General features: G+C 38.5%; 1 protein-coding gene across 1 annotated transcript in view; it reads left to right on the top strand.

The window, feature by feature from the left end:
• The window catches only part of Dop1R2 (dopamine receptor 2), a 323,217-nt gene that overhangs the window by 201,679 nt on the left and 99,372 nt on the right, over window positions 1-22,166 (top strand). The gene's annotated exons all lie outside the window — the stretch shown is intronic.

Below are 22,166 nucleotides of genomic sequence, written 5' to 3'. Positions count from 1 at the left end.
AAAAAGAAGTCATTAGCCTAAAACGTTGATTTCAATGACTAATTTTAAGGGTTTGCAACATTTTCAACGTGTTTTAAGTGAACTTTGATAAGAAAACATGTGCGGTAGGTAGTACTAATGTCACACCCAGCCTTGTGGTAAATTGGAGAGAAGACAGTCGTGGAGATTTTGTCTGAGAGCTAAATTAGGCATTAACTAAAAAGTGACACCAGTTACAATTAAATTGAATTGAGAGAAGACGTTAACGTAAACTTTGCTCGTTTCGTAATTTAACTCAAAAGTTGTAGACATAATCATACTCTGTAACATCATGGGTGGCGGTAGCCACCTCCGGACAAAGTCTAAACTCGACAACACTGGAAAGCCTCCAAACGAAAAAAGGTGGCAGCCAACCATAGACACACGTAACTCCCTTATTCTGAAAATTGATTCGACTCTAAGTAGACTGCAGCCCAAACGACGGCACGGATTCCAACGATCTTGGTGTCTACTGACGCACCTAAATTGGGCCTACTAAGTTGGAAAGTTTCATCCAGATCCATTGAGTTTTCAAAAAGTTATAAGCACTTAAAGGCCCAAAATGACAAATATTTTTTGTAACATGGGCCGTTCAGTAGCGGGAAACCGACATGATCACCTTTCACAACAGATTTCTTGCTTACGCGGCCACAGATTCTAATGAAACCTACAAAGGAACCCGCTTGAAGATATGAGGATTTCATTTCTACCACATTTAATAGGGTTTCAATGCTCGGATAATTCAGCATCGGCAAATAACTTTCAAAATTTTAGCTACAATGTTTTGAATTTTAGAAAAATCCGGTATAGTGGTTCAATGCCATTGGTCGATTCCGTTCAGTTCAGCCAGTCTCGGGAACGAAATTTCCCTAGTTACCAATACCAACTTCCAACTCTAACTACTTGAGAACAGATTTATGATTTAATATAATATAAGAGTTCAATTCTCTGTAGAAGCTAACTAATATTTTTACACACTTATATTATTACGTCGCACGTCTTCTGCCAGAGCCCGATACACTATTTCATTAGTTTCAAGTGTTCAAGTGATGTCATTGTTCAGAAGTGAGGTTATCAGTCGGTGTCGGGTGTACATGTCTGACCCATATACGTAAATGGTCTGACCCAAGCATCAATGAATGTAATTCGGATTCCAAAATTCAGGTAAATTACGTCGATAAAAGGACACCAAAGTTGTGCCAAACTATCAAAAGGAAGCAGGATTTACACCACAGTTTGCATTCTCGTGACTAACAGCATCCAAATATTTCCCTACCATGCACACCGATGGATCGAAGGGAGAGCCCATTACTCTCAGTTTTTAATTACATTATTGTTTTCCTCAAGTCACAAATGCTAGTTTCCATAACTTGAAGAGATGTAGTTGTTTTCAGTGGACCCTATCAGTCTCAAGAAAAGATCTAAAAATTACTGTAATATGAGCCTTCGCCCATCACAATACTTGCGACACGGTCATTATGCTCTGACCAAAATTTATTCGCTATAAATTTTGCTTTCAATCTACGTGCTCTTGAGTGCTTGTGCTTTCCCTAAGTGTATGTTATTGACATTAAGATCTTGTGTTCTTCATGACTAATCTTGGAAAGCTTCGCCTCTTACCGTTGCTTGTTTACATCATGGAGATATGCGGGGATGCAAGGTATAATTCAATCACTAAGTCAACTTTATGTCCCTAAATCAGAGATCTTTGACGATGAGTATTAGCTTAAATTTAGTTTTCTTCGAGTCTCTTTGATTTTGTGTCAGAAGTTGTTAGAAACACCATGTGGCCAGTCAATGTGTAAGAAAGTCTTTCATGAAAGGTATGTACTCGTTCTATTTTCTCAGCTTGATGATTACTATAAAATCAAGAATTTATATTGCTGCATAAATTGCTGGGCCAATCGTACCAATCGTAAGTACGTAGCGCCCATTCCTTCTCTATTTTAACACATGAAAACTTGATGTAAACACATCAAATAGTTAGGTTATGTTATGGACTTACACTGGTGGTGCAGCTACCGACTGTTAGATAATAAACCCTTAAATGACATCCGGCTAACTTAGCTGTGTCCAAAGACACCACGATCGTTGGAATCCGTGCCGCCGTTTGCTCTGAATTCCATTCTATATCTAATCAATTTTCAGATTAAGGGAGTTAGGTGTGACTAAGAGTGTCGGCCACCCCTTTGCTATAGGGACTTTAGTAGGTCGTCATTTTCCTCAACCGGGGGTGGCTACCGCCACTCTTGATGTGAAAATATTGTGGTGTTGTTGGTTGTTGTGTCACAGAAGTATTCCATCTTCACCTAGTGAGTTTCTAGCATAATTACTCCAGTGAAACAGTGCACTTTGAAATTAATTGAGCGTTGGGTCTATGTATGGTTCGCATGCCTACCTAGTTCTTAATGGAATAAATGTAATCGGGTGAATCAAAGCCAAAAAAGATTAGACCAATCGGTAGCGTTTATGATCAAAAAGTTTGCGCCTAGGTACCAACTGCAGAACATGCTCTGATGAAGAGTTTGGGGGTGGTGTTTTTAGTCCGACAGTGGACAACAAAATTACTAGGAATTCTTGAACTACCAGGTAACTGAGAGGTAGTATTCATTATCTTATATGAATCAAAAGACTCCATTCAAATTTAAATGCTTACTTCATGCCAGTTATACGATTCGACAAATGGACCGAGTTTAACAGAAAGGAACCAAGTCACATCAACTATTGCCAAATTTAACTGGGCATTACAATTTTTTACGAGAGAACGTTTGTGCAGATTCCTTTGAAATTTTTAAGGAATTTGCTCCAAACTATGGAGAATTTTCACTGCAATTTGCACGAAAATCCGCAGAACCGTTTTCATGTAAAAAATTAAATTGCCCAATTAAATTTGGCAATAGCTGATGTGGCTTGGTTCCTTTCTGTTTAACGCGGTCCAAATTATGTGGTAAAGCGACTCTAAGCAAAATAAATCAAAATATTCTCCGCTAGCGTCAATATGGGTATACTGTATCAAGCTTACAGTGTAGTATTTGCAGCAAGTTTTTCTCTTTTTCAATTAATTTTCTGACTGAGGCCATTGTAACTTGAGGTTGAAATTCAGTCGATTATTACCTGAATCGCTCAAGTTCAACGGAGTGCATAATAGGTATATGCACAATTTTCTTATCTTCATGTTTCAAGTCACATTCCTAGACGTTATACTCTGTTAAAAGAAAAAATACTTTCGTGGCCGATGGAGCTTGGCTTGACGCACACTTTTATTGATAAATTAAATACCTCTTACAGGAAATACTTTTTATAATGAGTGAACAAAAAAAAAAAAAAAATTAATTTTAACTCTTTGAATGGACTTTCCACTTAGTGGTCTCACTGTTATTTAATTTAAAATTTTAGTGGCTGAATGTAAGTATGTCCAACAGTTGAGTTAAACGCAGTAAAAATTGCAGAATTAATGTTGAAACTTTATGAGTAAGGAATAATTTATGTGGCAAAAGAAGTTCATTCTAAGTAGCCTACACTATGACAATTAATTGCTAATCCACCAGTTTTTAAAACATTATGTACCCTATTTCGATGAGAGAAGTTTAAACTCACCAAAACATCAGGTAACTTTTATTGATTGCAAACTGAATCACCCCCTATTAATGTTTAGTTGATCAAACAAGGAGTTCCAGTTCTGCTCATTGAAAAAATTATTCTCAGTTTCTCTGTCTCCAGTCAAATGTTTCATTAGCTTCACTTTATTCCAAAAACGACCTGATATAAAAACTACAAAAAACCCCAAAAAACTTTCAGATTCTAAGGGGTAAAGAATCCGGCCAAAGTCTTAAACTTGTTGAACCAAATTTTCTTATTACTCGTAAAAGAAAATTAAAAATTATACTTTACTGAAAATCGAATGTGAGCCCCTTCATAAACGAGTGATACAACATTCACTGCATGTGTGTATGTGAACCTCTTGTAGTTTTGTAGGAGCCCAAGCGGTTCGCTCGCTCTTTGCAACAAACGCTACATTCGTGAATGGAAAGTCCTTGAAGGAGCACATAACGTCCTTTTTCTTTCTTTAACTTTTGCATTTTTTATTCAGAATCTTCGTAAAATCAAAAAGAAAAGTATGGACTGATCTGAGCCTTATATGTGCTCTAAAACAATATGAAATATTTTATCGCACAAAGTCGAACTGTAGATCGAATGTAGCCCCTTCATTTATGAGTGATGCAACAGTCATGACGTGTAAGTATGTGTAGCCCTTGCAGGAGCCCCCTTCCTCACCTATTTGCATTTTTATCTAAAGTACAAAAAAAAAATCGGTATGGATTGATCTGAGCCTTCTGTGCTCCAAAATAATATGAAATATTTTATCGCACAAAGTCCAATATTTTTCGATTCAGGTCCTACAAATGCTTTTAAAAGAGCATGAAAAAAAAAATACTCAATCGGCTGGCGAAAGTCCAGTATTTTTCTTGAGAATAGTCTCCTCCTTCAATGAGTGATGCAATAATTGCGACATTTTTGTATGAAAAGCCCTTGCAGAAGCCTTTTTATTTGACTCAGCTAAATTTTGAAGAATCACTGACGTGTCCGCAAAAATGCGTAAAAAAGACGGGTCACTGAAATTAATGCTTCATAGAGATATCTGAGGATCCATGTCAAAACCCTCTTACCTATTTTACTCTGCGTAAAAAATAAAAACGCTCTTTTCAACCATGATTATCTGGGTAATCCGGAGTCATTTTCATGACGATCAGTTCATTATGCAGTGGTATAGGATACAATGTTATAATAGCTACCATTTACATGCATATTAAACTGCAGCATCATAAGTTGAGATTAAAAATATTATACAATAAATAAGTTTTGGGAGAAAACAAAGGAAGACTGATGCGCTCAAAAAATACACTTGTACACGCAATCTTCAGCATGCAAGAGGGACAAATACTAATGATTACAGTAAGAGCATTTTTGCGGACACGTCAGTGATTCTTCAAAATTTAGCTGAGTCAAATAAAAAGGCTTCTGCAAGGGCTTTTCATACAAAAATGTCGCAATTATTGCATCACTCATTGAAGGAGGAGACTATTCTCAAGAAAAATACTGGACTTTCGCCAGCCGATTGAGTATTTTTTTTTTCATGCTCTTTTAAAAGCATTTGTAGGACCTGAATCGAAAAATATTGGACTTTGTGCGATAAAATATTTCATATTATTTTGGAGCACAGAAGGCTCAGATCAATCCATACCGATTTTTTTTTTGTACTTTAGATAAAAATGCAAATAGGTGAGGAAGGGGGCTCCTGCAAGGGCTACACATACTTACACGTCATGACTGTTGCATCACTCATAAATGAAGGGGCTACATTCGATCTACAGTTCGACTTTGTGCGATAAAATATTTCATATTGTTTTAGAGCACATATAAGGCTCAGATCAGTCCATACTTTTCTTTTTGATTTTACGAAGATTCTGAATAAAAAATGCAAAAGTTAAAGAAAGAAAAAGGACGTTATGTGCTCCTTCAAGGACTTTCCATTCACGAATGTAGCGTTTGTTGCAAAGAGCGAGCGAACCGCTTGGGCTCCTACAAAACTACAAGAGGTTCACATACACACATGCAGTGAATGTTGTATCACTCGTTTATGAAGGGGCCCACATTCGATTTTCAGTAAAGTATAATTTTTAATTTTCTTTTACGAGTAATAAGAAAATTTGGTTCAACAAGTTTAAGACTTTGGCCGAATTCTTTACCCCTTAGAATCTGAAAGTTTTTTGGGGTTTAAAGTCACAGGAGTAACGCTTAATGCATACCGCATAACGTCGGACCGCGAAGCAGTAAAGGAGTGTAGTTTATTTACATTTAAGAACCCAGTATAAAATAATTTTAATGTAGTCAACAGGGATGCAAACCCACTAACCTGCGATGATCCTAAAGTCACAACCAAAACTTTGAAATGTTTTGCTTCCATTAAGTTGAGAATCTAAATTTTTGTACCTGCACTCACTCTTCATAATTTTTGTATAGACATTAATAGCCTGAGATGCTGAATGTCTCCAATAAATTGACTAACTAATTGTCATTCTTCAAACTTTTTTGCATCTCAAAGTTTTAATTATACCCCGCATTTTACAATTATACGTTTTTCACTGGAATTTTAATTTATAATGTGTAAATAAAAGGAAATTTCTTAACTTTTGGTTTCTTTTTTCTTTTTAAAATTATTAATTTTAAAGGATGTTGCTATGTTTTGTGCTGGATTACTATTTTCTTCTTCACCGGCTAGACGAATCTTTCATATTTGGACTACATTTTGCAATTAGGAACTACAAATTCTCGCTCAGTTTATAAGCAACGTATGTACTATTAGTTTCCTCAAGCACTTAAGTGTTTTGAGGGATGAGCCGGAAATTATAGTTCCCAATTGCGAAATGCAGTGTACTTATCGGTGATTCATACGTGCTTTCTACCTGAGAACTTACCAAATAAGGCTGTTCCTTAGTGTTCAGCAGAAAAACAAGAAGGAAGAAGACTGAAAGAAGAGAAATTCCACTGAAAATCGAGTTTCCTTGCAAAAAATACCCCCTGGTATCAAGTTTCGAAATTCGATTTTTCAGGAGTCAATATTGCATTTTAGGCACGTCTTTTCTCAGCAGTTTTGCTAGCGCATAAAGCTGAAGAAACTTCTGGGCTTTGAAAGGAGTCATCAATCCATGTAATAATGAATTAATAATGAATGTTATATCGGTCCATTACATGAAACGCAAATGAATAGTGCAAAACTTGCTCCGTCAAAAATTGATCTCGGCGTGTTCACGTTTAACTGATCGACGTGATCAATACACTGACAGAAGGTGGTACTGCGAAATTAAGGAGGCTTGAAAGCTTATGGCATAGACTACCAATGTCTATAGTTTTCTTTCTTCCTTAACTTACACGGGTGGTGGTTTTGATTCCCTTTTCTGTACTAAAAAACGCAAGGGGTCATACAGAATTTCTGGAAATGGGTGGCAGCTTTTGGCCACCCGCGCTTTTAAGGCTGTCATATTTGTTACACCGGCATCACGTGCATCACCACGTGACCTGAACTTACTTGCCCCACGAGCCCACTTCCTATATTGCCGTGCTAAGGAAGAACGCCGTATGAACCATCAGGCGTTGCCAAATTTCTTTTAGGAACTAACGAATTTGCGGGAAAATTTAGAAATACTTTTCCTCCAATTTTTCACATAATTTTGTTCCCAATTTCACCTAAAGCTCCTGAAAATTTCAAGGAAAAATATTCCTGACTTTCCTCAAAAATAAACATCTTATCGAATGAAATTTGGCAACTCTCGCATTTTCATACGACGTTTTCCCTTAGCACGGCAGAATAACTCTATGTGCCCCACACCGTACACGAGCGAATGTTCTGTTGGAAGAGGTCGCACATGAATTTTTTTAGTAAAACCGGTACACGGACTTTATGTCCACTTTTTTTTACGTCCACAGACTTTTCGTCCACAATTTTTACGTCCACAGTTCTAAAGCCCACACTATTGTTAAGTCCATTACTTAAACGTCCACTAAGTAAAGTCCACAAATGTAAAGTCCACTAAAAAAAAATTCAAGCGTCATATTTTAGTCCGTGTGTAAACTTGTATTGACAATATCGAAATGAGAAAATTAAGAGAGAATGAGGTGTTGTTATCGTAACTCATATTTTAAATGAAATGTTAATTTCTTCTTTTGATTCATCTTTTCAAATTGTCTTTGGTAAATACTTGGTTTCATTTCTATCCTTGAAATTTCCGATAGAAAATATGCCTTAAATATATTAAAAAAATCATTCATTTTAAAAATATTTACATTTTTAAAACGTGGTAAATATTTGTAAAAACTTTTCCAAGCAATGGCATCGATATGAATCTCAATGAGCCGTAGTTGTGATGAAAGAAACTATACAAAAATTAATAAAAGAGGAAAAAAACTAAGACGCACGCAATTTTTTGTTTTTAACTTATTTGTGCATCGATCTCCTTGAATCAAATACTTCCAATTTTGAGCGTTTGATTGCGCTTACACCACGCTGCAGCACAGTAAAAGCCGAAAACATAAAAGAATAAATTTGAATGCTTTGGAAATCATTAAATTTGACACGGAACCACTATTATATTTACAAAAAATACATTATAATTTCCAGTAGTACATATTTCTTTTCCATCAGTTTAAAAGGGAATAATCAATGCAGAGAGTGCAGACATTTCAAAATCATGAGTTGAAAAACGCTGACTCCGCGAGTTTAAATATTTGAGCCTAACACAAAGCGGAGCGGCGTGATAGCAGCGCAGAACGCGCACTGGCGCCTACAAACCTAACGGGATACTTCACGCATTGCGCAACGCGTGAAGTATCCCGTTAGGTTTGTAGGCGCCTATGCGCGTGTCACGCTGGTTGCCTGCCGCGTCGCAACGCTTTAAGCAACTATTTCGCGTCAGAGGCGTTGCACAGTATCCTACAAGATTGAAGGCGCACGAAATAACTAGTTAAAGGGGACTTTCAATTTTGACTGCATCTGTCACTGAAAAATGTTTAATTTGGCTAATTTCCTAGGCCCTCGCTTTGGTTTTCATCTTATCATATCCGAACAGTGTACACATGAACATATGTTTTTATCTGCTCTTAGAGTCTGCTCTCTTTCATGACTTGATTCATGAATGAAATGTTTTTAAGAATGAAGGTAGTAGTAGTATGTATTTATTTTTGAGGTACGTGGTTCCTGTCATTTAAATGAGAAAAAAAATGTGGACATAACATGTCCACGATTTGGACAATTTTGGACATATTCATGGTTGGACATTAAATCATGTGGACTTAATAAAGACTGGAGACTTAACGTTTAGTGGACATAAATAGTGGTGGACATGTATTTAATGGACGGAAGGTAGGTGGGCATAAAGTCCTGGAAGCGTAAAACTACGAAGTATGATTGTTCCTTCATTTTATTAATTAAAAAATGTGTTCAAAGGAAATTGTATATACATACATGGACCGAATTTAGCAAAAAGGAACCAAGCCAAATCTAGCTATAGCCCAATAATTTTGGCTTTTTATTTTGAGCGTTCACCACGCTAAAGCGTAGCGGACGCTCTTTCTGGAGATTTTTTCGTCGCTTTTTTGGTGGGCTTTGAAATCTAGCGCATGCTAGATACTGCTCATCGTGCACATAGTAGTCGGTTTTACAGCGCTCTCTGGCGCTCAGCGACGCCAAACCGCCACAGTACCCGGTCCTCCCACAACCCTTCAGGGAGATGGCACTCTCATTTCATTTAAAACCCCCTGCCACCACCCTTTCACCGGGCGCTCCCTCACGGAAAAAAAAGTTGGGTAGCGTTTACCATACCGGTAACTTCCACCAACATTATTGTCACAATAAGGAAAAATCTTCTTACTTTCACGATAATTTTGATGGAAGTTACAATACTCTCTGATTGTGCCGTTTAAATACCAGAATATGGTACATTCTAACTATTCTTTTTCCGTGTTCGTCTCGTTCCAAAAGCAACCCAACGAACTTTTCCTGGTATTTGGAGTGTAGCCGAGTGCTAGAAATAATGTAAAATTTTCTTTAAAAAACTTACATTTTATTAACAAACTTAGACCGAAGCTTTTCGAGGCAAACGCTTCATCGTCAGGGTCACAAAATCGATATCGCAAAGGCCATAATTTAATTTCAAACAAGGTAACAGATTTCATTGATGGTGAGCAAAAGCTTCGGTCTAAGTTTGGTAATAAAATGTAAGTTTTTTAAAGAAAATTTTACATTATTTCTAGCACTCGGCTACACTCCAAACACCAATATATTCAGTGCTACTACCTTTCAGACATTGTATTACAATGTTTGCTGATTTTGAAACTGTTTCTCTCGCAGCCTCTTCTCCGTGATCCTCTTAACATGACTAATAAGCTGTTTGTTGAACATTGAATACGGTGTCCTTTGCGACTTGACGCAATATGTCATTACGTGCCCGATCGCTCCTAGAGACACCTGCCTGCGAAGGAAAATGCCACGACAAAATTAATGGGACCACGTTTAAACCTGTACGCCTTGTATTATAAACAATATGAGCTTTTAAAGTTTCCGACCACGTGCGCCGCCACGTGTAAGGCCAAAACCGTACCCACGTGCTGTCTCGCGACAGGAGGGCTATCGCGAGGGCTAATCGTACGGGAACAGCGAGGGCACCCCACCACTTCCACGAATGGTGGGGGGCGGGACGGAGAGGACGGCGAGTACAGGGATGTTTTCCTACAAACTAAAAAGTATATTTGCGCAAGAGGGTTTTTTTTTTAAATTCAGGGTTGGAATTTTGAAGTCCGCCGTCTGAAAACTTTGATCTTTGAATTAGAAGCAGGAGCTTGTTTGATAGAGCATTAGATGAAATCCTAGGAGAAAGTAGGATGTAATTAGGCCGGACCACATGTGCAGAAGGATTATGCAAAAAGCCCCAAAAGTACAAAATTCAAAAAGCAAACGCAGAAAGTACAAAATGCCCTAAGTTCGGCTATGTGACGGAGAAGGAATGCGAAAATGGTGGACACGTGCTTCATGCACTAAATTTTGCAATTAGAGACTAATATTTTAGGCTTATTATAAAAACAGAATAGGTGCATTTAATGTTTCTATGGAGATAGGCACTCCTTCTTTTTCCTCGTCATCTTCTTCTTCTTCGCTTGCTTCCTTATCTCCCCCTTCTTCCGCTTTTTTATCTTCTCCCTCCTCTTTTGCTTTCTCTGCTTTATCTTCATATCCCTCTTTTTTCCCTCATTCCTGTCCTTGCATTTATTCTTCTCTCTTCCTCCTTTTCTTTTTTCCCTCCTCACTATCCTTTGCCTTTACTTATTATTTGTTCCCTTCCGCCTCTTTCCCCTCTTCCCCACTTGTCTCTCTCCTTCCTCCTCTTCTTTCTTCTCTCTCTTCTTTTTCTCATTCCTTTTATCTCTCCCTCTCTTTTTCTCATCTTCTCCTCTCTTTCTTCTTTTCATCTCTTGCTTTCTCTTTTCTTTCCTCTTCCTCGATATCTCGTTCTTCTTTCTCTTCTCTTCTCCTTCCTTTTCTCTGTTTCTGTTGTTTTTCCTCCTGCTTTTCTTTTTCTCCCCCTCTCCAGTTCTTTTTTCTCCTTTTCTCCACTCCTACTTTCATTTTCCCTCAGCAGTTAGGTCCTTTTGTAGGTGAACCAGAAAATATAGTCCATATGGCAAGCACACATCAGAGTGCAGTTACGAGCTTTCTAAAATACATCGTCTTTAGTCATCATAATGTTTCTCTGAGGGTATGCAAGTTGCAGGGTAGTGATAAGTTTGAATTTAACTGATAAACGGCAACTCTGAACCTGAAGCAGCAGCGCGACACGGCGCACAGTGGATCGAATCAATTAGACAGGTCAGACATGAAATTTTTTACTGAAACTTCAAATTTTTATTTTTATTTTGTCACATTATAACTTTTGAGGGGTGTTATAAAATGAAAATTTTACAAGGGAACCAATGGAACCACTATAACAGCCTTAAAATTTTGTATAAATGGAGTTATAGCACTGAAAAAAAAACTTCGGTCGTGGGAGCCGAAATTACGGGCTATATATACATACCGTTCGTTCCGGGCTCAAAGGCCGAAAATTCCGGCTGCTGGAGCCGTAGCAATACGAAGCCCGGAACGGACGGTATGTCTATATAGCCCGTAATTGTAATCTCTCACGGCCGGAGTTTTTTTTTTCAGTGATGCTTTTAAAGTTTCCAAATTTTCTCTGACCCCTCCTATTGACTCGATCCACCGTGCGACGAGAGCCGAGCAAGAATCAATCCATCCCTTTAAAAGGATTTAGTGCCTGAGGATTAAGGATAGGGCGAGGGCGCCAAGAGTAAAGACCCTTAAGACAACTCCTGAGATACACTACACGCCCAAGATGGAACGCAGATAGAGCGACCGCGTAATGACGTCATTTAGAGCGCCTCAACCCCCGAACTCCCATCTTCTGAATTCCTTCTATTCGCATTTCTTTGTCTAGAGTGACTTTCCTGATTTGTTCTTTATACCTCCGAATGAACCTCTCATTACGTGGGAGGCTGTTCATAAAATACTCGATGCAACTTCAGACCCTTCATCTTGACTCTTGTATTATTGAAATGTAAATAATATTCTGTCCCCGCATTCAAAATAAAGTCGAGTCAACCTTGACTCTTTTCCCGAAGTTCGACTATATTGCTGGCCAAAAAGCGGAACCGCGTATCTCAGTTTGCGATGTTCTAGACGTCCTACGCTGAGGAAAAACGTCGTATGCGCCTTCAGGCGTTGTCAAATTCCCTTTAATAAATCACGAATTTTCGGGAAAATTTTTGAACGTTTTTCCTCCTTCGGATAATTTTGTTCGCAATTCTTCCTAAACTTCCTGAAAACTCCAAGGAAAAATAATCATAGCTTTCTTCAAAAATAAACATTTAATCGAGGGAAATTTGGCAACTCTCGAATGTTCTTACGGCGTTCTCCTTAGCACGGCAGAGTTATTATACAGGGTGTTTCAGACCACCCGTACCAGGCCTTTTTCTCGGTTGGTATAGGTCGTACGAAGTCGGAGACCGCGGGGATAATTAGGGAATTGACCCCAAGGAATCCGAATTTCATGGTCCCGAAACCCCCCCACCCCCCCTTGGGGAGTAAAGGGGGGGGGGGTCACGATGCTAAAAGTCACGGTTCCCGACCGAATTGCGGATCGATCGCATCAGCATTGAAAAGCACGGAAAATTTCACGCGGAATTAACCCCTAAAAATCCAAAATCTGACCATCCAAGGCCCAAAAATGACCCCCTAAAGATGGGGACAGTGCCCCCCTCCATAATTTCTCTTTGGTCTCCAAAATTGACGTAGATTCTCCAGAAAAAGACAGTTTCCCAGGTAATCGACCTCGAGAAATCCAAATTTCATGGTCCCGAAGCTCCTCTAGCCCCCCTTGGGGGGTAAACGGGGGGGGCCCAATTTTAAAAATAGGGGCTCCTTTCCGAATCGCAAATTGATTGCATCCAAATTGAGGAGCAGAACACATTTACATCTTAAGTGACTCCTAAGAGTTCTAATAGACCCCTTGAACGGCAGAAAGTAACTTCCTGAGGAGGGGGGCTTCGCCCCCGCCAAAAATTTCTCAGGATTCCTCTTTGGTCTCAAAATTTACGTCGATTCTCCAGAAAAAGACGGTCTCCCATGTAATTGACTCCGAGGAGCTCAGGGAACATGAAATTTAGAGTCCTCGGGGTCGATTACATGGGAGACCGTCTTTTTCTGGAGAATCGACGTCAATTTTGCGATCAAAGAGGAATCCTGAGAAATTTCTGGCGGGGTCGAAGCCCCCCTCCTCAGGAAGTTACTTTCTGCCGTTCAGGGGGTCTATTAGAACTCTTAGGAGTCACTTAAGATGTAAATGTGTTCTGCTCCTCAATTTGGATGCAATCAACTTGCGATTCAGAAAGGAGCCCCTATTTTTAAAATTGGGCCCCCCGTTTACCCCCCAAGGGGGGTTAGAGGAGCTTCGGGACCATGAAATTTGGATTTCTCGAGGTCGATTACCTGGGAAACTGTCTTTTTCTGGAGAATCTACGTCAATTTTGAGACCAAAGAGAAATTATGGAGGGGGCACTGTCCCCATCATTAGGGGGTCATTTGTGGGCCTTAGATGGTCCGATTTTGGATTTTTAGGGGTCAATTCCGCGTGAAATTTTCCGTGCTTTTCAATGCTGATGCGATCGATCCGCAATTCGGTCGGGAACCGTGACTTTTAGCATCGTGACCCCCCTTTACCCCCCAAGGGGGGGTGGGGGGGTTTCGGGACCATAAAATTCGGATTCCTTGGGGTCAATTCCCTATTCATCCCCGCGGTCTCCGACTTCGTACGACCTATACCAACCGAGAAAAAGGCCTGGTACGGGTGGTCTGAAACACCCTGTAGGTACTTGTTGTTTAGCAACAGGACGTAAAACGACGAACGTTATAAGTAGCGCCTTAAGTAGTCTGTGTTGCATACGTAAAAATTGAAGGCGTTTACACATTTTATCGAAGGAAATTTGGCAACTCTTGAATGTTCATGCGGCGTTTTTCCTAAGCACGGCAGTACCTTACTTTATTTTTTCCCTAAAAAACTAGACAATGACATCTCTTGAAGACCTTCATAATTATTTTATGTTGGAAGAATATTCTGTGTAGATACTAAACTGTGAGGTTGGCTTTTTTTCCCTCTTAAATAAAAAGGGGGGAAGGTGAAATTTTGAAACACTGCGATAAAGATACGTAATTTTGCACCTAAGCCAGCGATTTTTTAATTTATTCGATTCTAATTCACTCTAAATAGCTCTGCTGATTGACGTCAAAACTTTTGAGCTAACTGCTTCTGCAGTGGAGGCAACTTGGACTCAATCCACATGAGGAGTCCAGAATATTTAAAATTTTAGCAGAGTAGGAGTCTGCTGTTATTTGTGAGCGACCCACCCTAGTAACTTAGAGCCTTTTGTCAGAAGCTCTTGAAATAAACCCGTAAAAATTATGTTTCAGGTAACTCTTTTCGGGAATTTGTAAATGGGTGATTTCACGATAACAGGAATAGTTAAAATGTGAAATACCCGAGAAATAAAAGTGCACCAATTTTAACAGGATTTCATTACCTCATTCTAAAGGTATTAAACTTCCTTTTTCCAGCTTTGGCACGCTCTATTTTGATTCAGTGCAAAGTTAAAGTGATTGATAAACAAGCCATTGAATCAGGTATCAGCGCTTCCCGCGGGACTGCTGGAGGTCCACGCAAACATGGCGGCCCTGCCAAATTGTGTCGGTTACGTAACAGACACAGCGTAACCGACACTCAAAAATGTGAGATTAAAGATGATACAAAAGATGAAACTTGGCAATTCTTGAGTTATGAGGTGGAATTAATGCTGCCTTAAAAGTTTTCTAAACTTTGGAGACTTCGTTTTAGTTTAATACTATTAAATTGAGGTTTTTGCGTAGTGAGGAATTAGTGCTACACACGTAAAAATCACTGGTTTTCATAATAATTTAAGTTTTCATTGTAAAAAAAACTGACTTATCAGTAATGGTTTTGTCAAGAAGACTTCAGCGAACAATTTGATGGCAGTTTTGAAACTCCTGACTCCATCTGGCGAGATAAACACTGCACTTAATACAACTGCAAAAATTTGTTGCCAAATGTGGCGACACCTCTTTCTTATGACTTTTCTCGCTCAATAATAAACATTTCAGTTCAAACTGGCAATTTTCTTGAACACTAGAGTCTCTTTTCAGCAAATATTGCCAAAGAGTTCATGATCAGTACTGATATGTTACCGCAAATTGCTCTTTTGCTTCAAAATCGGGGTTGGCGACGCGTAACCGACCGGACATTTTCGGTCTTTAAAGTCTCATATTATTAAATATAATAATAATTCATCATATTTTTTAGCATGGATAGGTTCAGGGACATCATTCCTATTGATTAATTAATTTGGTTTTCAATAGCTTTGCCCTATGTCGTTAATAACCCACGGCGACACGACTATTCCTATTATCGTGAAATCACCCAAATGATATTTACATTAAGTAAAATTTACGTAAAAAACAATGTTAAATGGGTTTTTTCTTTTAAACATATTTGAACGTTATTTAAGGGTAAAAAACTACAGGAGCTATTTTAGGGTTTTCAGCATATAGTTTAAGAGGGTACCTAATTGTACCCTCTTGTAAATGTTGATTTTTAAAATACCCATATCGAAAGGATGTTGCAGACTCCCTGTCATACTTTATTTTTTCATTGGAAATCTAGTGAGCTAAATTTTTTGAAAACCATGATTCTTCTACTTTATGAGCTGCCACAATGCAAGCCACATGGTTAACTTGTTCCTCTTCGGAATAATAAAATAGGAGCAGATGTTTTGAGTCACAGCAATGGAGGCACATGGTTTCGCACTTTAATCGTCTATATACGGCTGCATAAAACATACATTCACCAGTTTTTAAAGGATTGTCTTTTTAGAATTTTCTAGTTTTTCCCCCTTAAAGTTGTTGCTACCGGCACATTCAGTGCATCGTTTTTCATTACCACGGTTGATTACGAATGGAAGTATCTTTACGTGCGTAACGGTAGGGAAATAAATGAGGCCGCTGCTCATAATTAAGAGGGGATAAAACCAAAAAATCGTCATGTTTGAGGACGAGGAGGTAGAGGAAAAGGCGGGATTAGGACACGGGATTAAGTTGTGACTGCTCCCTCTGCGGCCGCCCCTAATTTTTGTACAGTAGCGTGGCGTGCTTTGCGATATATCGACCGATCTGCCATTTGAACCTGTGGAAAAGGATCGATAAACAGGGTGTACGCGGCAAACATCTTAATAATCGATTCTTTACCATAGCTTCAAATGAGGAAACATCGATAATCGATCATTCACGCTTCACCACTCTTGTTGTATCCAGGCTACGCACACTAATAACGTTTCCTAGGCTCTGTTGACGGAACGCTACAAAATCAGCCGGAAAAAGGTCCGTTCAAAATAACTCGTTCAAGATGACGTCAGCAGCCGTGCCCTCGGGAAATCTACCCTTCAATCTGACGTCACAATACTTTTAAACTAGCCATGTTCCTCCTAACGTGACGTCGCTTGGCCATTTCGCACGCAGTTCCGCCTAAGTGAATGGGCCAGCGAGGCTCGTTAGTGTTTGAACCTCCACCTTTTTTGAAAATCAAAATATTCAATCAATTTTAGAATATCATGCAAGAAATGCGTAATTTGAATACCTATGAGCTATGCTAAACTTTATTGACAACGGAAGCCATGGCTCATGAGTTTTTGGACTTCCGCCGTTCTCACAGGAGGATTAGAGTCATTTGAATCAAGCAAGAAAAGCCAAAGTCTCATTCCATCATTTTAATTTTTGTATGATTTGTTTAATTAAGCCCGTAAAATTAAGCCAGTAAAACTGAGACAGCAAGCACGGAGAAAATGTATACATTGTTCGACATTCTCAAGCATCGCAAGTTCATGTTGATGTTCATTTTTTTTCAAAAATTTTATCCCGGGACGAGTTTTGCTCATCATTGCCAATGCATCAGATGCTCTAAACAGATCAGTCATCTTCATCTCCCATGATACCTTTTCTTATTTACTTTTCCATGAAACCTTTATTCATTACCTTCCCATGATGTATGTATGAAGCCGCTTTTATAGCGCTCTCTGGCGCTCTACGACCCCCAGCCGCCAAAGTCCCCAATCCTCCCAAAGCCCCTCAGGGAGTTGGCAAACCCTCATTTCATCTAAAACCCCCTGTCTCCACCCTTTCACTGGGCGTCCCCTTCGTCTCCTCCCAGGAGGAACCCAATCAAGCAACTTCTTTGGAAGCCTTTCGTCCGTCATTCTATTGACATGTCCATACCAGACAAGCTGTCTGGTCATCCCTCCCATGATACTTTTGCTAATTACGATGTTAATTACTACGCAACTGATTGATGTAAGGACAACTTGTGAAATAAGAAATAAATAAAAAAATAAAAAATTATAAAATATAAAAAATAATTAAAAAATAAAAAATAATAAAACAATAAAAAAATAAAAATAATAAAAAAATAAAAAAATAAATAAACAATAAAAAATAACAATACTAAAATAAATAAAATAAAATGATGAGAATTCGCAACAACTGAGACACGGTTCGGTCCTTTGACGGCATTATCAATGTTGTATTGAATCTAAGAGCGAAATACCTGATAAGAAATACAGCCAAGCAAGTCTCTTCAATGAGGGCAAGGAAAATAATTGTTACCACGAGAGCTTCTTACAACCGAGAGAAATAAAGGGAAATAAATATGGAGAAAGGAAAGTCGGAATATTCAGCAGAGTTTTCCATGAGAACCTGAAATATATCATTGAATGAAATCATCGACGCAATGCCCGTATCATTATTTCCAGATTGCGTGCAAAAACCTGACAAATTTACATAGAGTTAAATGGGGAAGTGTGCTGAATTTTCAGCAAAATCTGGAAACAATGGTTCGGACTCTTCTTAGTGAACCATGGACCGGTGCTAAAGGAAAATCGTCATCTGGACTGCCGTTGGACTGTTGTCGAATTTCTCGGAATGAAGTAGTCATGTTTTAAAAAATTATAAATATTTTAATTTTGAATTCTTACACACGCCATATCGATGGTGAAACCACAGAAATGCGTGCATCGAGGCGTCAGAGACTTCCAGTCTTAATTTATGTTTTGCCGCTTAACGCCATTTCTTGAAAATTTCGGTGATTTGTGAAGAACATTTTGTGAAATTTCAAAGCCATAATGTTGGCTCAGTCCAAAGTAAAATAAAAACGGAAATTTTGAAACACCGCAACCAAGATACGCATGTTTTTAATCTCACCATCGATATTTAATTAAGAAGGAAGTATTCTGAAAAATTTCGAATTTTAACATTAGTAATTTTTTGACATCCGAACGCTCATAAGACGTTTTTACTAAGCAAGGTAAGAGAGACAGTATTATTTGGTGGATGAAAATTACACCATAAGAGTACGCATCTCAATCCTGCATATCTATCGAGGAAGAATGCATTAGTCTCCAGAAGTAGTCAAACTTTTCATAAACTAAACAATTTTAGGAAAATTTATAAGAACTTCTCTTTCCGTTTTGAGAATATTTCGTCTGCAATTTCATCTGAGGTATCTGCAAATTCCCAGGAGAAATGTACCGCGTTAAGCAGAAACGAACCAAATCAAATCAGCTATGACCAAAATCTGAGCAATTTTTTTTTTTTTTTTTACATGTATACGGTTGTGCGGATTTTGGTATGGATTTCAGTGGATTTCTGCAGAGCACGAAGCGATACACTCACAAGTTTCAAAGGAATCTGTGCACAAGTTTTCTTGTAAAATATTAATTTACCAAATTAAATTTGGCAATAGCTGATGTGCCTTAATTCCTTTTTGCTAAGCATGGTCCAAATGCTCATGACTTTCCTGAAAAATTTTATTGGGGTGATTTGGTAACATCCAAATGTACATATTGCGTTTTTCCGTAGCATGGCATGATATTACGTTAACACAGTAACTCTCAACACGGGTCGTTGAAGATTTGTTACGAACGCTGGACTCATTTTTCGGCCTCGGGATATTGTTGAGAGGGGTATTTTGCTCGACAAAAGTTTCATTAAAACCGAGAATGAACGGTTGCAAAATCGAAACAAGTTGGTTTTTGCAATCACTAGCGATAGCAATATTCGTCATGGGAACTTTTGCTTCTGGGATATGAAAATGTTAAGGTACAGTTCGTTTGTAGTATCTTCAGAATTGAAGGGGCTATGTAATTTTGTGTCGACATCTCTTTTTTAACATTTTTAATTTTTTTTCTTTGCATACAAGAAAGCTGTTATTTACCAATTATTTATTTTCGTTGGATTATGTATGGTTTTTGGAAGTTAACGCATTTAACTTTCAGTTTCGTTTTTTCGGCGTAAAGTATGATATTTTTACTCTACGCATATGCCCGAATACGCATCATAAGTGACCTATGTGCTTCCTAAGTTGCCATTTTTTTCATTCAAATAGATGTAACTGAAATGTTAGATGTGTACTACCTATACTACTTTCATGTCATTGCTTTATTTATTTATTTATTTATTTACTTTTTGCGTAGGTATAAATTGTTATTTTTTGCTGAATTTTGGAGAAAATATAGCTTTAAGAACGTGGAATGTAAATTAATTTTATTGAAAAAAGAAAATACCATCATTAATTTGGGCGAACAGAGAAAATATACATCAATATTTGGGTCAACATCTCCCTGATTATATAAAGGATGAATGTTGGGTTTTAATCAACTTATTTATGCTATTTTAAGTTTTTATCTACTTACAGACATGTACAATTTTATTCATTGATCATAAGATATTAATTTAGTTTAATTTTTGTATGTTCACCACTCTGCGGTGCTATTTGACTTATTTCTATGTAGACCCCCCTCGCCCCCCGTCTCCTGACGGCTCCTTGGCCAGGGCCACCCCTCGAAGCATCATCCCCACTCCAGCGCCCCAGATGCGCGCGCATCCTCCGCCGAGTGGAGGACCCCGTCTTCCCAGCGGCCGCTCTTGCCGCTGCAATTCAGTCCCGTTTTCAGAGCCCCCTGCGCTTCACTTGAATTCGAGGCTCCTGGCCTGTCCAGTAGACAAATCCTATTTATTTGCCGCAGAGTGGGTACACCTTGTACGTCACTTCGACAAATAAATCTAAAGTGTGAAACATTACCCCGTGTTACATCACTTACCCTGACTCCTGACTCCACTGAGTCAATTGAGCAGCTACCGGCACGAACTTGGCACATCTTTTATTAGGTGCGCTGAAAAGTTCGCGCTGACTCTCAACTTGGCTCACGGCACGGACTGGGCACGTCGCTGACGCGCTTAACAGTTCGCGCTGATTGACACTTTTTTTCTCTATTTTTTATTATTTTATTTATTTAGTTGAGGGACGTCGAAACCCCCCCAAGGGAAAGCCATACTTTATTTTTTATTATTTATTTATTTGTTTTGTGGTTTTGGTTTTGACGGTTCCCGTTCATGGTCCCTCGGGCCGGATTTCAGAAATTGAGCCGGCAATTGAAACTTAACTTTCCTCTATCTTTTTTTATTATTATTTTATTTATTTAGTTGAGGGACGTCGAAACCCCCCCAAGGGAAAGCCATACTTTATTTTTTATTATTTATTTATTTGTTTTGTGGTTTTGGTTTTGACGGTTCCCGTTCAATGAATATATTAGTATTTCTGTATCAAAAAACTTAGCTTTTGTCTTCAGAGATATGATTCTAGTCCCAGTCAATTTGTTTTATTGATAAAACCAAAAAACAACAAAAAATAAATAAAAAAAAACAACTGAAATGTTGGACATACTATTTTCATGTCTTTCTATTTGTATCAATAGGTACTTTTTGCTTAACTTACGAACGTTGAATGCAAATTAACTTTAATGAAAAAAGAAAATAACGTCATTAATTTGGGGGAACATGTGGCTGATTATATGAAGGAGGTACATTCCAGTATTTTTGTTTAACATATTAATTCACGAGAAAATGTTCGTACATTTATCATCTAGTATTAATTATTTTTTGATGATTAGTCTAAAACATTCAATACAACCATTAAAAAGTAACAACCATCGTCGGGTATCGAACTCCCGATCGCCTATTGCCCGCACCTAATCATAAATGTGAGGCGGATTAGTCAACTAGGCTATAACGAGTCGGCGTTTGAGCGAGTAAAAATAGCATACAAAAGACTCGGGCAATGGGCGGGACTTATCACAAGAGACGTTGACGCTTCGTTGCGTTTGGGATAAGAGAGAAATGAGCTAAGCGCATTGCTGTAGGAGCCATGGTTCGCACTGTTTTCATGTCTCTCACGGTTCATCTCAGCATGCATTTGCCATCGCGGCAGTAAGCTGAGGCAATATTTGTTTATCCATGAATTAAATCAATCAATCGAGCTCTGATTTTGACTTCTTTGTCCGTAACGAGTCCTCCAGAACAATTTTCCACCTTGTACGATGGTTATTATTTCTTTACTTCTATTTTTCAAATTTGAGGTGGGATAATGGCGGCTTCTCAAGAGCAACGAAGTAGGCGATCTTTTGCACCAACGAACAGAAAACTGATGGCGAAAAATAGGCAATGAAAACCTCCCAAAAAAAAGAATTTGCCTAAAAACGGAACTTCGTGGTTCTGCGCAGATTTACCAGTCAGACACGACATCTCAAGGTGGAAAAAAACTCGCTGAAAGCGAATTTTAGAAATCAACACAACTTGACGTAGAGACATGATTGGCTAAAAAATACAACGGTTTTTGATACATCGGAAAATCAACCAAAAATCGGAGACTGGGCGAAACGCTCAAGGTCGCAGAGGCATAGGGAATCCCATAGCGATAGCATCGGAACGATTGTAATATCATGGGGAACTCCGTTCCCATGACAAAAAAAGTAGGGATGTAGAGACGCACGTATTAAAAGAGTTTTTGAGCGTTCATCACGTTAGTGTAGGCTCTTTCCCGTCGTTTTGCATCGGGTATGTTACTATGTATCCATTGGTAAAGGCCCGCACTGCT

The sequence above is a fragment of the Bemisia tabaci genome, chromosome 10, assembly GCF_918797505.1.
Source record: "Bemisia tabaci chromosome 10, PGI_BMITA_v3".
Taxonomy (NCBI): Eukaryota; Metazoa; Arthropoda; class Insecta; order Hemiptera; family Aleyrodidae; genus Bemisia; species Bemisia tabaci.
Note: the sequence above shows the minus strand (reverse complement) of the source record. Positions and strands in the feature narration are given on the sequence as shown.